This window comes from Dendrobates tinctorius, unplaced genomic scaffold (assembly GCF_039654945.1).
Source record: "Dendrobates tinctorius isolate UK_male_01 unplaced genomic scaffold, ASM3965494v1 ptg000182l, whole genome shotgun sequence".
NCBI lineage: Eukaryota > Metazoa > Chordata > Amphibia > Anura > Dendrobatidae > Dendrobates > Dendrobates tinctorius.
In genome coordinates this window covers 766,208-784,074 of record NW_027361849.1, presented here as the reverse complement: position 1 = coordinate 784,074, position 17,867 = coordinate 766,208, and the positions used below count along the sequence as shown (strand labels likewise).

The 17,867-nt window shown below is 47.2% G+C and overlaps 1 protein-coding gene across 1 annotated transcript in view; it reads right to left on the bottom strand.

Moving 5' to 3' along the window:
* STEAP3 (STEAP3 metalloreductase) overlaps positions 1 to 17,867 on the bottom strand; it is a 93,253-nt gene that overhangs the window by 42,836 nt on the left and 32,550 nt on the right. The window lies entirely within an intron of this gene.

Here is a 17,867-nt window from a genome sequence, read left to right as displayed (position 1 = left end):
GGTGACATCACTGAGAATGTCTCCAATCCATCAGCAGAGATCAGAGGTGAAATCACTGAGAATGCCTCCTATCCATCACTAGAGATCAGAGGTGACATCACTGAGAATGCCTCCTATCCATCAGTAGAGATCAGTGGTGACATCACTGAGAATGTCTCCTATCCATCAGCAGAGATCAGAGGTGACATCACTGAGAATGTCTCCTATCCATCACCAGAGATCAGCGAAGACATCACTGAGAATGCCTCCTATCCATCAGTAGAGATCAGTGGTGACATCACTGAGAATGTCTCCTATCCATCAGCAGAGATCAGAGGTGACATCACTGAGAATGCCTCCTATTCATCACTAGAGATCAGAGGTGACATCACTGAGAATGCCTCCTATCCATCACTAGAGATCAGAGGTGACATCACTGAGAATGTCTCCTATCCATCACTAGAGATCAGCGGAGACATCACTGAGAATGTCTCCTATCCATCACTAGAGATCAGAGGTGACATCACTGAGAATGCCTCCTATCCATCACTAGAGATAAGAGGTGACATCACTGAGAATGCCTCCTATCCATCACTAGAGATCAGAGGTGACATCACTGAGAATGCCTCCTATCCATCACCAGAGATCAGCAGTGACATCACTGAGAATGTCTCCTATCCATCACCAGAGATCAGCGGTGACATCACTGAGAATGTCTCCTATCCATCACCAGAGATCAGAGGTGACATCACTGAGAATGTCTCCTAAACATCACCAGAGATCAGCGGTGACATCACAGAGAATGCCTCCTATCCATCACCAGAGATCAGAGGTGACATCACTGAGAATGTCTCCTATCCATCACCAGAGATCAGCGAAGACATCACTGAGAATGCCTCCTATCCATCACCAGAGATCAGCCCTAACATCACTGAGAATGCCTCCTATCCATCACCAGAGATCAGAGGTGACATCACTGAGAATGCCTCCTATCCATCACCAGAGATCAGAGGTGACATCACTGAGAATGCCTCCTATCCATCACCAGAGATCAGAGGTGACATCACTGAGAATGTCTCCTATCCATCACTAGAGATCAGCGGTGACATCACTGAGAATGTCTCCTATCCATCACTAGAGATCAGCGGTGACATCACTGAGAATGTCTCCTATCCATCACCAGAGATCAGAGGTGACATCACTGAGAATGCCTCCTATCCATCACTAGAGATCAGCGTTGACATCACTGAGAATGTCTCCTATCCATCACCAGAGATCAGAGGTGACATCACTGAGAATGCCTCCTATCCATCACTAGAGATCAGAGGTGACATCACTGAGAATGTCTCCTATCCATCACCAGAGATCAGTGGTGACATCACTGAGAATGTCTCCTATCCATCAGCAGAGATCAGAGGTGACATCACTGAGAATGCCTCCTATCCATCACTAGAGATCAGAGGTGACATCACTGAGAATGCCTCCTATCCATCACTAGAGATCAGAGGTGACATCACTGAGAATGTCTCCTATCCATCACTAGAGATCAGCGGAGACATCACTGAGAATGTCTCCTATCCATCACTAGAGATCAGAGGTGACATCACTGAGAATGCCTCCTATCCATCACTAGAGATCAGAGGTGACATCACTGAGAATGCCTCCTATCCATCACCAGAGATCAGCAGTGACATCACTGAGAATGTCTCCTATCCATCACCAGAGATCAGCGGTGACATCACTGAGAATGTCTCCTATCCATCACTAGAGATCAGCGGCGACATCACTGAGAATGTCTCCTATGCATCACCGGAGGTCAGTGGTGACATCACTGAGAATGTCTCCTATCCATCACAAGAGATCAGAGGTGACATCACTGAGAATGTCTCCTATCACTAGAGATCAGCAGTGACATCACTGAGAATGTCTCCTATCCATCACCAGAGATCAGCGGTGACATCACTGAGAATGTCTCCTATCCATCACCAGAGATCAGCGGTGACATCACTGAGAATGTCTCCTATCCATCACTAGAGATCAGCGGTGACATCACCGAGAATGTCTCCTATCCATCACAAGAGATCAGAGGTGACATCACCGAGAATGCCTCCTATCCATCACCAGAGATCAGCGGTGACATCACTGAGAATGTCTCCTATCCATCACCAGAGATCAGCGGTGACATCACTGAGAATGCCTCCTATCCATCACTAGAGATCAGGGGTGACATCACTGAGAATGCCTCCTATCCATCACTAGAGATCAGCGGTGACATCACTGAGAATGCCTCCTATCCATCACCAGAGATCAGCGGTGACATCACTGAGAATGCCTCCTATCCATCACCAGAGATCAGAGGTGACATCACTGAGAATGTCTCCTATCAATCACTAGAGATCAGAGGTGACATCACTGAGAATGCCTCCTATCCATCACCAGAGATCAGCGGTGACATCACTGAGAATGCCTCCTATCCATCACTAGAGATCAGAGGTGACATCACTGAGAATGCCTCCTATCCATCACTAGAGATCAGAGGTGACATCACCGAGAATGCCTCCTATCCATCACTAGAGATCAGCGGTGACATCACTGAGAATGCCTCCTATCCATCACCAGAGATCAACGGTGACATCACTGAGAATGCCTCCTATCCATCACCAGAGATCAGAGGTGACATCACTGAGAATGCCTCCTATCCATCACTAGAGATCAGAGGTGACATCACTGAGAATGTCTCCTATCCATCACTAGAGATCAGCGGTGACATCACTGAGAATGTCTCCTATCCATCACTAGAGATCAGAGGTGACATCACCGAGAATGCCTCCTATCCATCACTAGAGATCAGAGGTGACATCACTGAGAATGTCTCCTATCCATCACTAGAGATCAGCGGTGACATCACTGAGAATGTCTCCTATCCATCACCAGAGATCAGAGGTGACATCACTGAGAATGCCTCCTATCCATCACCAGAGATCAGAGGAGACATCACTGAGAATGCCTCCTATCCATCACCAGAGATCAGAGGTGACATCACTGAGAATGCCTCCTATCCATCACCAGAGATCAGCGGTGACATCACTGAGAATGCCTCCTATCCATCACCAGAGATCAGAGGTGACATCACTAAGAATGCCTCCTATCCATCACCAGAGATCAGAGGTGACATCTCTGAGAATGCCTCCTATCCATCACTAGAGATCAGGGGTGACATCACTGAGAATGCCTCCTATCCATCACTAGAGATCAGGGGTGACATCACTGAGAATGCCTCCTATCCATCACTAGAGATCAGCGGTGACATCACTGAGAATGCCTCCTATCCATCACCAGAGATCAGCGGTGACATCACTGAGAATGCCTCCTATCCATCACCAGAGATCAGAGGTGACATCACTGAGAATGTCTCCTATCCATCACCAGAGATCAGCGGTGACATCACTGAGAATGCCTCCTATCCATCACTAGAGATCAGAGGTGACATCATTGAGAATGTCTCCTATCCATCACTAGAGATCAGAGGTGACATCACTGAGAATGCCTCCTATCCATCACCAGAGATCAGAGGTGACATCACTGAGAATGCCTCCAATCCATCACTAGAGATCAGAGGTGACAGCACTGAGAATGCCTCCTATCCATCACCAGAGATCAGAGGTGACATCACTGAGAATGTCTCCTATCCATCACCAGAGATCAGAGGTGACATCACTGAGAATGCCTCCTATCCATCACTAGAGATCAGAGGTGACATCACTGAGAATGTCTCCTATCCATCACCAGAGATCAGAGGTGACATCACTGAGAATGCCTCCTATCCATCACTAGAGATCAGAGGTGACATCACTGAGAATGTCTCCTATCCATCACTAGAGATCAGCGGTGACATCACTGAGAATGTCTCCTATCCATCACTAGAGATCAAAGGTGACATCACTGAGAATGCCTCCTATCCATCACTAGAGATAAGAGGTGACATCACTGAGAATGCCTCCTATCCATCACTAGAGATCAGAGGTGACATCACTGAGAATGCCTCCTATCCATCACCAGAGATCAGCAGTGACATCACTGAGAATGTCTCCTATCCATCACTAGAGATCAGCGGCGACATCACTGAGAATGTCTCCTATGCATCACCGGAGGTCAGTGATGACATCACTGAGAATGTCTCCTATCCATCACAAGAGATCAGAGGTGACATCACTGAGAATCCCTCCTATCACTAGAGATCAGCAGTGACATCACTGAGAATGTCTCCTATCCATCACTAGAGATCAGAGGTGACATCACTGAGAATGTCTCCTATCCATCACTAGAGATCAGCGGTGACATCACTGAGAATGTCTCCTATCCATCACCAGAGATCAGAGGTGACATCACTGAGAATGTCTCCTATCCATCACTAGAGATCAGCGGTGACATCACTGAGAATGTCTCTTATCCATCACCAGAGATCAGAGGTGACATCACTGAGAATGCCTCCTATCCATCACTAGAGATCAGAGGTGACATCACTGAGAATGTCTCCTATCCATCACCAGAGATCAGAGGTGACATCACTGAGAATGCCTCCTATCCATCACTAGAGATCAGAGGTGACATCACTGAGAATGTCTCCTATCCATCACCAGAGATCAGAGGTGACATCACTGAGAATGCCTCCTATCCATCACTAGAGATCAGAGGTGACATCACTGAGAATGTCTCCTATCCATCACTAGAGATCAGCGGTGACATCACTGAGAATGTCTCCTATCCATCACTAGAGATCAGAGGTGACATCACTGAGAATGCCTCCTATCCATCACTAGAGATCAGAGGTGACATCACTGAGAATGCCTCCTATCCATCACCAGAGATCAGCAGTGACATCACTGAGAATGTCTCCTATCCATCACCAGAGATCAGCGGTGACATCACTGAGAATGTCTCCTATCCATCACTAGAGATCAGCGGGGACATCACTGAGAATGTCTCCTATGCATCACCGGAGGTCAGTGATGACATCACTGAGAATGTCTCCTATCCATCACAAGAGATCAGAGGTGACATCACTGAGAATCCCTCCTATCACTAGAGATCAGAGGTGACATCACTGAGAATGTCTCCTATCCATCACCAGAGATCAGAGGTGACATCACTGAGAATGTCTCCTATCCATCACTAGAGATCAGAGGTGACATCACTGAGAATGTCTCCCATCCATCACTAGAGATCAGCGGTGACATCACTGAGAATGTCTCCTATCCATCACCAGAGATCAGAGGTGACATCACTGAGAATGTCTCCTATCCATCACCAGAGATCAGAGGTGACATCACAGAGAATGTCTCTTATCCATCACCAGAGATCAGTGGTGACATCACTGAGAATGTCTCCTATCACTAGAGATCAGCAGTGACATCACTGAGAATGTCTCCTATCCATCACCAGAGATCAACGGTGACATCACTGAGAATGTCTCCTATCCATCACCAGAGATCAGCGGTGACATCACTGAGAATGTCTCCTATCCTTCACTAGAGATCAGCGGTGACATCACCGAGAATGTCTCCTATCCATCACAAGAGATCAGAGGTGACATCACCGAGAATGCCTCCTATCCATCACCAGAGATCAGCGGTGACATCACTGAGAATGTCTCCTATCCATCACCAGAGATCAGCGGTGACATCACTGAGAATGCCTCCTATCCATCACTAGAGATCAGGGGTGACATCACTGAGAATGCCTCCTATCCATCACTAGAGATCAGCGGTGACATCACTGAGAATGCCTCCTATCCATCACCAGAGATCAGCGGTGACATCACTGAGAATGCCTCCTATCCATCACCAGAGATCAGAGGTGACATCACTGAGAATGTCTCCTATCCATCACCAGAGATCAGCGGTGACATCACTGAGAATGCCTCCTATCCATCACTAGAGATCAGCGGTGACATCACTGAGAATGCCTCCTATCCATCACTAGAGATCAGAGGTTACATCACTGAGAATGTCTCCTATCAATCACTAGAGATCAGAGGTGACATCACTGAGAATGTCTCCTATCAATCACTAGAGATCAGAGGTGACATCACTGAGAATGCCTCCTATCCATCACCAGAGATCAGAGGTGACATCACTGAGAATTCCTCCTATCCATCACTAGAGATCAGCGGTGACATCACTGAGAATGCCTCCTATACATCACTAGAGATCAGCGGTGACATCACTGAGAATGCCTCCTATCCATCACTAGAGATCAGAGGTGACATCACTGAGAATGTCTCCTATCAATCACTAGAGATCAGAGGTGACATCACTGAGAATGCCTCCTATCCATCACTAGAGATCAGAGGTGACATCACCGAGAATGCCTCCTATCCATCACCAGAGATCAACGGTGACATCACTGAGAATGCCTCTTATCCATCACTAGAGATCAGAGGTGACATCACTGAGAATGTCTCCTATCCATCACCAGAGATCAGAGGTGACATCACTGAGAATGCCTCCTATCCATCACAAGAGATCAGAGGTGACATCACCGAGAATGCCTACTATCCATCACCAGAGATCAGAGGTGACATCACCGAGAATGCCTCCTATCCATCACCAGAGATCAGCGGTGACATCACTGAGAATGTCTCCTATCCATCACCAGAGATCAGCGGTGACATCACTGAGAATGCCTCCTATCCATCACTAGAGAACAGGGGTGACATCACTGAGAATGCCTCCTATCCATCACTAGAGATCAGCGGTGACATCACTGAGAATGCCTCCTATCCATCACCAGAGATCAGCGGTGACATCACTGAGAATGCCTCCTATCCATCACCAGAGATCAGAGGTGACATCACTGAGAATGTCTCCTATCAATCACTAGAGATCAGAGGTGACATCACTGAGAATGCCTCCTATCCATCACTAGAGATCAGAGGTAACATCACTGAGAATGTCTCCTATACATCACTAGAGATCAGCGGTGACATCACTGAGAATGCCTCCTATCCATCACTAGAGATCAGAGGTGACATCACTGAGAATGCCTCCTATCCATCACTAGAGATCAGAGGTGACATCACTGAGAATGCCTCCTATCCATCACTAGAGATCAGCGGTGACATCACTGAGAATGCCTCCTATCCATCACCAGAGATCAGCGGTGACATCACTGAGAATGCCTCCTATCCATCACCAGAGATCAACGGTGACATCACTGAGAATGCCTCCTATCCATCACCAGAGATCAGAGGTGACATCACTGAGAATGCCTCCTATCCATCACTAGAGATCAGAGGTGACATCACTGAGAATGTCTCCTATCCATCACTAGAGATCAGGGGTGACATCACTGAGAATGTCTCCTATCCATCACTAGAGATCAGAGGTGACATCACTGAGAATGTCTCCTATCCATCACTAGAGATCAGCGGTGACATCACTGAGAATGTCTCCTATCCATCACTAGAGATCAGCGGTGACATCACTGAGAATGTCTCCTATCCATCACTAGAGATCAGAGGTGACATCACTGAGAATGTCTCCTATCCATCACTAGAGATCAGCTGTGACATCACTGAGAATGTCTCCTATCCATCACTAAAGATCAGCAGTGACATCAATGAGAATGCCTCATATCCATCACTAGAGATCAGAGGTGACATCACTGAGAATGTCTCCTATCCATCACCAGAGATCAGAGGTGACATCACTGAGAATGTCTCCTATCCATCACCAGAGATCAGAGGTGACATCACTGAGAATGCCTCCTATCCATCACTAGAGATCAGAGGTGACATCACTGAGAATGTCTCATATCCATCACTAGAGATCAGCGGTGACATCACTGAGAATGTCTCCTATCCATCACCAGAGATCAGTGGTGACATCACTGAGAATGTCTCCTATCCATCACCAGAGATCAGAGGTGACATCACTGAGAATGCCTCCTATCCATCACTAGAGATCAGAGGTGACATCACTGAGAATGTCTCCTATCCATCACTAGAGATCAGCTGTGACATCACTGAGAATGTCTCCTATCCATCACTAAAGATCAGCAGTGACATCAATGAGAATGCCTCATATCCATCACTAGAGATCAGAGGTGACATCACTGAGAATGTCTCCTATCCATCACCAGAGATCAGAGGTGACATCACTGAGAATGTCTCCTATCCATCACCAGAGATCAGAGGTGACATCACTGAGAATGCCTCCTATCCATCACTAGAGATCAGAGGTGACATCACTGAGAATGTCTCATATCCATCACTAGAGATCAGCGGTGACATCACTGAGAATGTCTCCTATCCATCACCAGAGATCAGTGGTGACATCACTGAGAATGTCTCCTATCCATCAGCAGAGATCAGAGGTGACATCACTGAGAATGCCTCCTATCCATCACTAGAGATCAGAGGTGACATCACTGAGAATGTCTCCTATCCATCACTAGAGATCAGAGGTGACATCACTGAGAATGCCTCCTATCCATCACTAGAGATAAGAGGTGACATCACTGAGAATGCCTCCTATCCATCACTAGAGATCAGAGGTGACATCACTAAGAATGCCTCCTATCCATCACCAGAGATCAGCAGTGACATCACTGAGAATGTCTCCTATCCATCACAAGAGATCAGCGGTGACATCACTGAGAATGTCTCCTATCCATCACTAGAGATCAGCGGCGACATCACTGAGAATGTCTCCTATGCATCACCGGAGGTCAGTGGTGACATCACTGAGAATGCCTCCTATCCATCACCAGAGATCAACGGTGACATCACTGAGAATGCCTCCTATCCATCACCAGAGATCAGAGGTGACATCACTGAGAATGCCTCCTATCCATCACTAGAGATCAGAGGTGACATCACTGAGAATGTCTCCTATCCATCACTAGAGATCAGCGGTGACATCACTGCGAATGTCTCCTATCCATCACTAGAGATCAGAGGTGACATCACTGAGAATGCCTCCTATCCATCACAAGAGATCAGAGGTGACATCACTGAGAATGTCTCCTATCACTAGAGATCAGCAGTGACATCACTGAGAATGTCTCCTATCCATCACCAGAGATCAGCGGTGACATCACTGAGAATGTCTCCTATCCATCACCAGAGATCAGCGGTGACATCACTGAGAATGTCTCCTATCCATCACTAGAGATCAGCGGTGACATCACCGAGAATGTCTCCTATCCATCACAAGAGATCAGAGGTGACATCACCGAGAATGCCTCCTATCCATCACCAGAGATCAGCTGTGACATCACTGAGAATGCCTCCTATCCATCACTAGAGATCAGGGGTGACATCACTGAGAATGCCTCCTATCCATCACTAGAGATCAGCGGTGACATCACTGAGAATGCCTCCTATCCATCACCAGAGATCAGCGGTGACATCACTGAGAATGCCTCCTATCCATCACCAGAGATCAGAGGTGACATCACTGAGAATGTCTCCTATCAATCACTAGAGATCAGAGGTGACATCACTGAGAATGCCTCCTATCCATCACTAGAGATCAGAGGTGACATCACTGAGAATGTCTCCTATACATCACTAGAGATCAGCGGTGACATCACTGAGAATGCCTCCTATCCATCACTAGAGATCAGAGGTGACATCACTGAGAATGCCTCCTATCCATCACTAGAGATCAGAGGTGACATCACCGAGAATGCCTCCTATCCATCACTAGAGATCAGCGGTGACATCACTGAGAATGCCTCCTATCCATCACCAGAGATCAACGGTGACATCACTGAGAATGCCTCCTATCCATCACCAGAGATCAGAGGTGACATCACTGAGAATGCCTCCTATCCATCACTAGAGATCAGAGGTGACATCACTGAGAATGTCTCCTATCCATCACTAGAGATCAGCGGTGACATCACTGCGAATGTCTCCTATCCATCACTAGAGATCAGAGGTGACATCACTGAGAATGCCTCCTATCCATCACTATAGATCAGAGGTGACATCACTGAGAATGTCTCCTATCCATCACTAGAGATCAGCAGTGACATCATTGAGAATGTCTCCTATCCATCACCAGAGATCAGAGGTGACATCACTGAGAATGCCTCCTATCCATCACCAGAGATCAGAGGTGACATCACTGAGAATGCCTCCTATCCATCACCAGAGATCAGCGGTGACTTCACTGAGAATGCCTCCTATCCATCACCAGAGATCAGAGGTGACATCACTAAGAATGCCTCCTATCCATCACCAGAGATCAGAGGTGACATCACTGAGAATGCCTCCTATCCATCACTAGAGATCAGGGGTGACATCACTGAGAATGCCTCCTATCCATCACTAGAGATCAGGGGTGACATCACTGAGAATGCCTCCTATCCATCACTAGAGATCAGCGGTGACATCACTGAGAATGCCTCCTATCCATCACTAGAGATCAGGGGTGACATCACTGAGAATGCCTCCTATCCATCACTAGAGATCAGCGGTGACATCACTGAGAATGCCTCCTATCCATCACCAGAGATCAGCGGTGACATCACTGAGAATGCCTCCTATCCATCACCAGAGATCAGAGGTGACATCACTGAGAATGTCTCCTATCCATCACCAGAGATCAGCGGTGACATCACTGAGAATGTCTCCTATCCATCACTAGAGATCAGCGGGGACATCACTGAGAATGTCTCCTATGCATCACCGGAGGTCAGTGATGACATCACTGAGAATGTCTCCTATCCATCACAAGAGATCAGAGGTGACATCACTGAGAATCCCTCCTATCACTAGAGATCAGAGGTGACATCACTGAGAATGTCTCCTATCCATCACCAGAGATCAGAGGTGACATCACTGAGAATGTCTCCTATCCATCACTAGAGATCAGAGGTGACATCACTGAGAATGTCTCCCATCCATCACTAGAGATCAGCGGTGACATCACTGAGAATGTCTCCTATCCATCAACAGAGATCAGAGGTGACATCACTGAGAATGTCTCCTATCCATCACCAGAGATCAGAGGTGACATCACTAAGAATGTCTCTTATCCATCACCAGAGATCAGTGGTGACATCACTGAGAATGTCTCCTATCACTAGAGATCAGCAGTGACATCACTGAGAATGTCTCCTATCCATCACCAGAGATCAACGGTGACATCACTGAGAATGTCTCCTATCCATCACCAGAGATCAGCGGTGACATCACTGAGAATGTCTCCTATCCATCACTAGAGATCAGCGGTGACATCACCGAGAATGCCTCCTATCCATCACCAGAGATCAGCGGTGACATCACTGAGAATGTCTCCTATCCATCACCAGAGATCAGCGGTGACATCACTGAGAATGCCTCCTATCCATCACTAGAGATCAGGGGTGACATCACTGAGAATGCCTCCTATCCATCACTAGAGATCAGCGGTGACATCACTGAGAATGCCTCCTATCCATCACCAGAGATCAGCGGTGACATCACTGAGAATGCCTCCTATCCATCACCAGAGATCAGAGGTGACATCACTGAGAATGTCTCCTATCCATCACCAGAGATCAGCGGTGACATCACTGAGAATGCCTCCTATCCATCACTAGAGATCAGCGGTGACATCACTGAGAATGCCTCCTATCCATCACTAGAGATCAGAGGTTACATCACTGAGAATGTCTCCTATCAATCACTAGAGATCAGAGGTGACATCACTGAGAATGTCTCCTATACATCACTAGAGATCAGCAGTGACATCACTGAGAATGCCTCCTATCCATCACTAGAGATCAGAGGTGACATCACTGAGAATGCCTCCTATCCATCACTAGAGATCAGAGGTGACATCACCGAGAATGCCTCCTATCCATCACCAGAGATCAACGGTGACATCACTGAGAATGCCTCTTATCCATCACTAGAGATCAGAGGTGACATCACTGAGAATGTCTCCTATCCATCACCAGAGATCAGAGGTGACATCACTGAGAATGCCTCCTATCCATCACAAGAGATCAGAGGTGACATCACCGAGAATGCCTACTATCCATCACCAGAGATCAGAGGTGACATCACCGAGAATGCCTCCTATCCATCACCAGAGATCAGCGGTGACATCACTGAGAATGTCTCCTATCCATCACCAGAGATCAGCGGTGACATCACTGAGAATGCCTCCTATCCATCACTAGAGAACAGGGGTGACATCACTGAGAATGCCTCCTATCCATCACTAGAGATCAGCGGTGACATCACTGAGAATGCCTCCTATCCATCACCAGAGATCAGCGGTGACATCACTGAGAATGCCTCCTATCCATCACCAGAGATCAGAGGTGACATCACTGAGAATGTCTACTATCAATCACTAGAGATCAGAGGTGACATCACTGAGAATGCCTCCTATCCATCACTAGAGATCAGAGGTGACATCACTGAGAATGTCTCCTATACATCACTAGAGATCAGCGGTGACATCACTGAGAATGCCTCCTATCCATCACTAGAGATCAGAGGTGACATCACTGAGAATGCCTCCTATCCATCACTAGAGATCAGAGGTGACATCACTGAGAATGCCTCCTATCCATCACTAGAGATCAGCGGTGACATCACTGAGAATGCCTCCTATCCATCACCAGAGATCAGCGGTGACATCACTGAGAATGCCTCCTATCCATCACCAGAGATCAACGGTGACATCACTGAGAATGCCTCCTATCCATCACCAGAGATCAGAGGTGACATCACTGAGAATGCCTCCTATCCATCACTAGAGATCAGAGGTGACATCACTGAGAATGTCTCCTATCCATCACTAGAGATCAGGGGTGACATCACTGAGAATGTCTCCTATCCATCACTAGAGATCAGCGGTGACATCACTGAGAATGTCTCCTATCCATCACTAGAGATCAGCGGTGACATCACTGAGAATGTCTCCTATCCATCACCAGAGATCAGAGGTGACATCACTGAGAATGCCTCCTATCCATCACTAGAGATCAGAGGTGACATCACTGAGAATGCCTCCTATCCATCACCAGAGATCAGAGGTGACATCACTGAGAATGCCTCCTATCCATCACTAGAGATCAGAGGTGACATCACTGAGAATGCCTCCTATCCATCACTAGAGATCAGCTGTGACATCACTGAGAATGTCTCCTATCCATCACTAAAGATCAGCAGTGACATCAATGAGAATGCCTCATATCCATCACTAGAGATCAGAGGTGACATCACTGAGAATGTCTCCTATCCATCACCAGAGATCAGAGGTGACATCACTGAGAATGTCTCCTATCCATCACCAGAGATCAGAGGTGACATCACTGAGAATGCCTCCTATCCATCACTAGAGATCAGAGGTGACATCACTGAGAATGTCTCATATCCATCACTAGAGATCAGCGGTGACATCACTGAGAATGTCTCCTATCCATCACCAGAGATCAGTGGTGACATCACTGAGAATGTCTCCTATCCATCAGCAGAGATCAGAGGTGACATCACTGAGAATGCCTCCTATCCATCACTAGAGATCAGAGGTGACATCACTGAGAATGTCTCCTATCCATCACCAGAGATCAGAGGTGACATCACTGAGAATGCCTCCTATCCATCACTAGAGATCAGAGGTGACATCACTGAGAATGCCTCCTATCCATCACTAGAGATCAGAGGTGACATCACTGAGAATGCCTCCTATCCATCACTAGAGATCAGAGGTGACATCACTGAGAATGCCTCCTATCCATCACTAGAGATCAGAGGTGACATCACTGCGAATGCCTCCTATCCATCACTAGAGATAAGAGGTGACATCACTGAGAATGCCTCCTATCCATCACTAGAGATCAGAGGTGACATCACTGAGAATGCCTCCTATCCATCACTAGAGATAAGAGGTGACATCACTGAGAATGCCTCCTATCCATCACCAGAGATCAGAGGTGACATCACTGAGAATGCCTCCTATCCATCACTAGAGATCAGAGGTGACATCACTGAGAATGCCTCCTATCCATCACTAGAGATAAGAGGTGACATCACTGAGAATGCCTCCTATCCATCACTAGAGATCAGCGGTGACATCACTGAGAATGCCTCCTATCCATCACCAGAGATCAGCAGTGACATCACTGAGAATGTCTCCTATCCATCACAAGAGATCAGCGGTGACATCACTGAGAATGTCTCCTATCCATCACTAGAGATCAGCGGCGACATCACTGAGAATGTCTCCTATGCATCACCGGAGGTCAGTGGTGACATCACTGAGAATGTCTCCTATCCATCACAAGAGATCAAAGGTGACATCACTGAGAATGTCTCCTATCACTAGAGATCAGCAGTGACATCACTGAGAATGTCTCCTATCCATCACCAGAGATCAGCGGTGACATCACTGAGAATGTCTCCTATCCATCACCAGAGATCAGCGGTGACATCACTGAGAATGTCTCCTATCCATCACTAGAGATCAGCGGTGACATCACCGAGAATGTCTCCTATCCATCACAAGAGATCAGAGGTGACATCACCGAGAATGCCTCCTATCCATCACCAGAGATCAGCTGTGACATCACTGAGAATGCCTCCTATCCATCACTAGAGATCAGGGGTGACATCACTGAGAATGCCTCCTATCCATCACTAGAGATCAGCGGTGACATCACTGAGAATGTCTCCTATCCATCACCAGAGATCAGCGGTGACATCACTGAGAATGCCTCCTATCCATCACCAGAGATCAGAGGTGACATCACTGAGAATGTCTCCTATCAATCACTAGAGATCAGAGGTGACATCACTGAGAATGCCTCCTATCAATCACTAGAGATCAGAGGTGACATCACTGAGAATGTCTCCTATACATCACTAGAGATCAGCGGTGACATCACTGAGAATGCCTCCTATCCATCACTAGAGATCAGAGGTGACATCACTGAGAATGCCTCCTATCCATCACTAGAGATCAGAGGTGACATCACCGAGAATGCCTCCTATCCATCACTAGAGATCAGCGGTGACATCACTGAGAATGCCTCCTATCCATCACCAGAGATCAACGGTGACATCACTGAGAATGCCTCCTATCCATCACCAGAGATCAGAGGTGACATCACTGAGAATGCCTCCTATCCATCACTAGAGATCAGAGGTGCCATCACTGAGAATGTCTCCTATCCATCACTAGAGATCAGCGGTGACATCACTGCGAATGTCTCCTATCCATCACTAGAGATCAGAGGTGACATCACTGAGAATGCATCCTATCCATCACTAGAGATCAGAGGTGACATCACTGAGAATGTCTCCTATCCATCACTAGAGATCAGCAGTGACATCACTGAGAATGTCTCCTATCCATCACCAGAGATCAGAGGTGACATCACTGAGAATGCCTCCTATCCATCACCAGAGATCAGCGGTGACTTCACTGAGAATGCCTCCTATCCATCACCAGAGATCAGAGGTGACATCACTGAGAATGTCTCCTATCCATCACTAGAGATCAGAGGTGACATCACTGAGAATGTCTCCTATCCATCACTAGAGATCAGCGGTGACATCACTGAGAATGTCTCCTATCCATCACCAGAGATCAGAGGTGACATCACTGAGAATGTCTCCTATCCATCACTAGAGATCAGCGGTGACATCACTGAGAATGTCTCTTATCCATCACCAGAGATCAGAGGTGACATCACTGAGAATGCCTCCTATCCATCACTAGAGATCAGAGGTGACATCACTGAGAATGTCTCCTATCCATCACCAGAGATCAGAGGTGACATCACTGAGAATGCCTCCTATCCATCACTAGAGATCAGAGGTGACATCACTGAGAATGTCTCCTATCCATCACTAGAGATCAGCGGTGACATCACTGAGAATGTCTCCTATCCATCACTAGAGATCAGAGGTGACATCACTGAGAATGCCTCCTATCCATCACTAGAGATAAGAGGTGACATCACTGAGAATGCCTCCTATCCATCACTAGAGATCAGAGGTGACATCACAGAGAATGACTCCTATCCATCACCAGAGATCAGCGGTGACATCACTGAGAATGTCTCCTATCCATCACTAGAGATCAGCGGCGACATCACTGAGAATGTCTCCTATCCATCACCAGAGATCAGCGGTGACATCACTGAGAATGTCTCCTATCCATCACTAGAGATCAGCGGCGACATCACTGAGAATGTCTCCTATGCATCACCGGAGGTCAGTGATGACATCACTGAGAATGTCTCCTATCCATCACTAGAGATCAGAGGTGACATCACCGAGAATGTCTCCTATCCATCACTAGAGATCAGAGGTGACATCACTGAGAATGCCTCCTATCCATCACTAGAGATCAGAGGTGACATCACTGAGAATGTCTCCTATCCATCACTAGAGATCAGAGGTGACATCACTGAGAATGCCTCCTATCCATCACTAGAGATCAGAGGTGACATCACAGAGAATGACTCCTATCCATCACCAGAGATCAGCAGTGACATCACTGAGAATGTCTCCTATCCATCACCAGAGATCAGCGGTGACATCACTGAGAATGTCTCCTATCCATCACTAGAAATCAGCGGCGACATCACTGAGAATGTCTCCTATGCATCACCGGAGGTCAGTGATGACATCACTGAGAATGTCTCCTATCCATCACAAGAGATCAGAGGTGACATCACTGAGAATGTCTCCTATCCATCACTAGAGATCAGAGGTGACATCACTGAGAATCCCTCCTATCACTAGAGATCAGCAGTGACATCACTGAGAATGTCTCCTATCCATCACTAGAGATCAGAGGTGACATCACTGAGAATGTCTCCTATCCATCACTAGAGATCAGCGGTGACATCACTGAGAATGTCTCCTATCCATCACCAGAGATCAGAGGTGACATCACTGAGAATGTCTCCTATCCATCACCAGAGATCAGAGGTGACATCACTGAGAATGTCTCTTATCCATCACCAGAGATCAGAGGTGACATCACTGAGAATGTCTCCTATCACTAGAGATCAGCAGTGACATCACGGACAATGTCTCCTATCCATCACCAGAGATCAGCGGTGACATCACTGAGAATGTCTCCTATCCATCACCAGAGATCAGCGGTGACATCACTGAGAATGTCTCCTATCCATCACTAGAGATCAGCGGTGACATCACCGAGAATGTCTCCTATCCATCACAAGAGATCAGAGGTGACATCACCGAGAATGCCTCCTATCCATCACCAGAGATCAGCGGTGACATCACTGAGAATGTCTCCTATCCATCACCAGAGATCAGCGGTGACATCACTGAGAATGCCTCCTATCCATCACTAGAGATCAGGGGTGACATCACTGAGAATGCCTCCTATCCATCACTAGAGATCAGCGGTGACATCACTGAGAATGCCTCCTATCCATCACCAGAGATCAGCGGTGACATCACTGAGAATGCCTCCTATCCATCACCAGAGATCAGAGGTGACATCACTGAGAATGTCTCCTATCCATCACCAGAGATCAGCGGTGACATCACTGAGAATGCCTCCTATCCATCACTAGAGATCAGCGGTGACATCACTGAGAATGCCTCCTATCCATCACTAGAGATCAGAGGTGACATCACTGAGAATGTCTCCTATCCATCACCAGAGATCAGAGGTGACATCACTGAGAATGCCTGCTATCCATCACTAGAGATCAGCAGTGACATCACTGAGAATGCCTCCTATCCATCACTAGAGATCAGCGGTGACATCACTGAGAATGCCTCCTATCCATCACTAGAGATCAGAGGTGACATCACTGAGAATGTCTCCTATCAATCACTAGAGATCAGAGGTGACATCACTGAGAATGCCTCCTATCCATCACCAGAGATC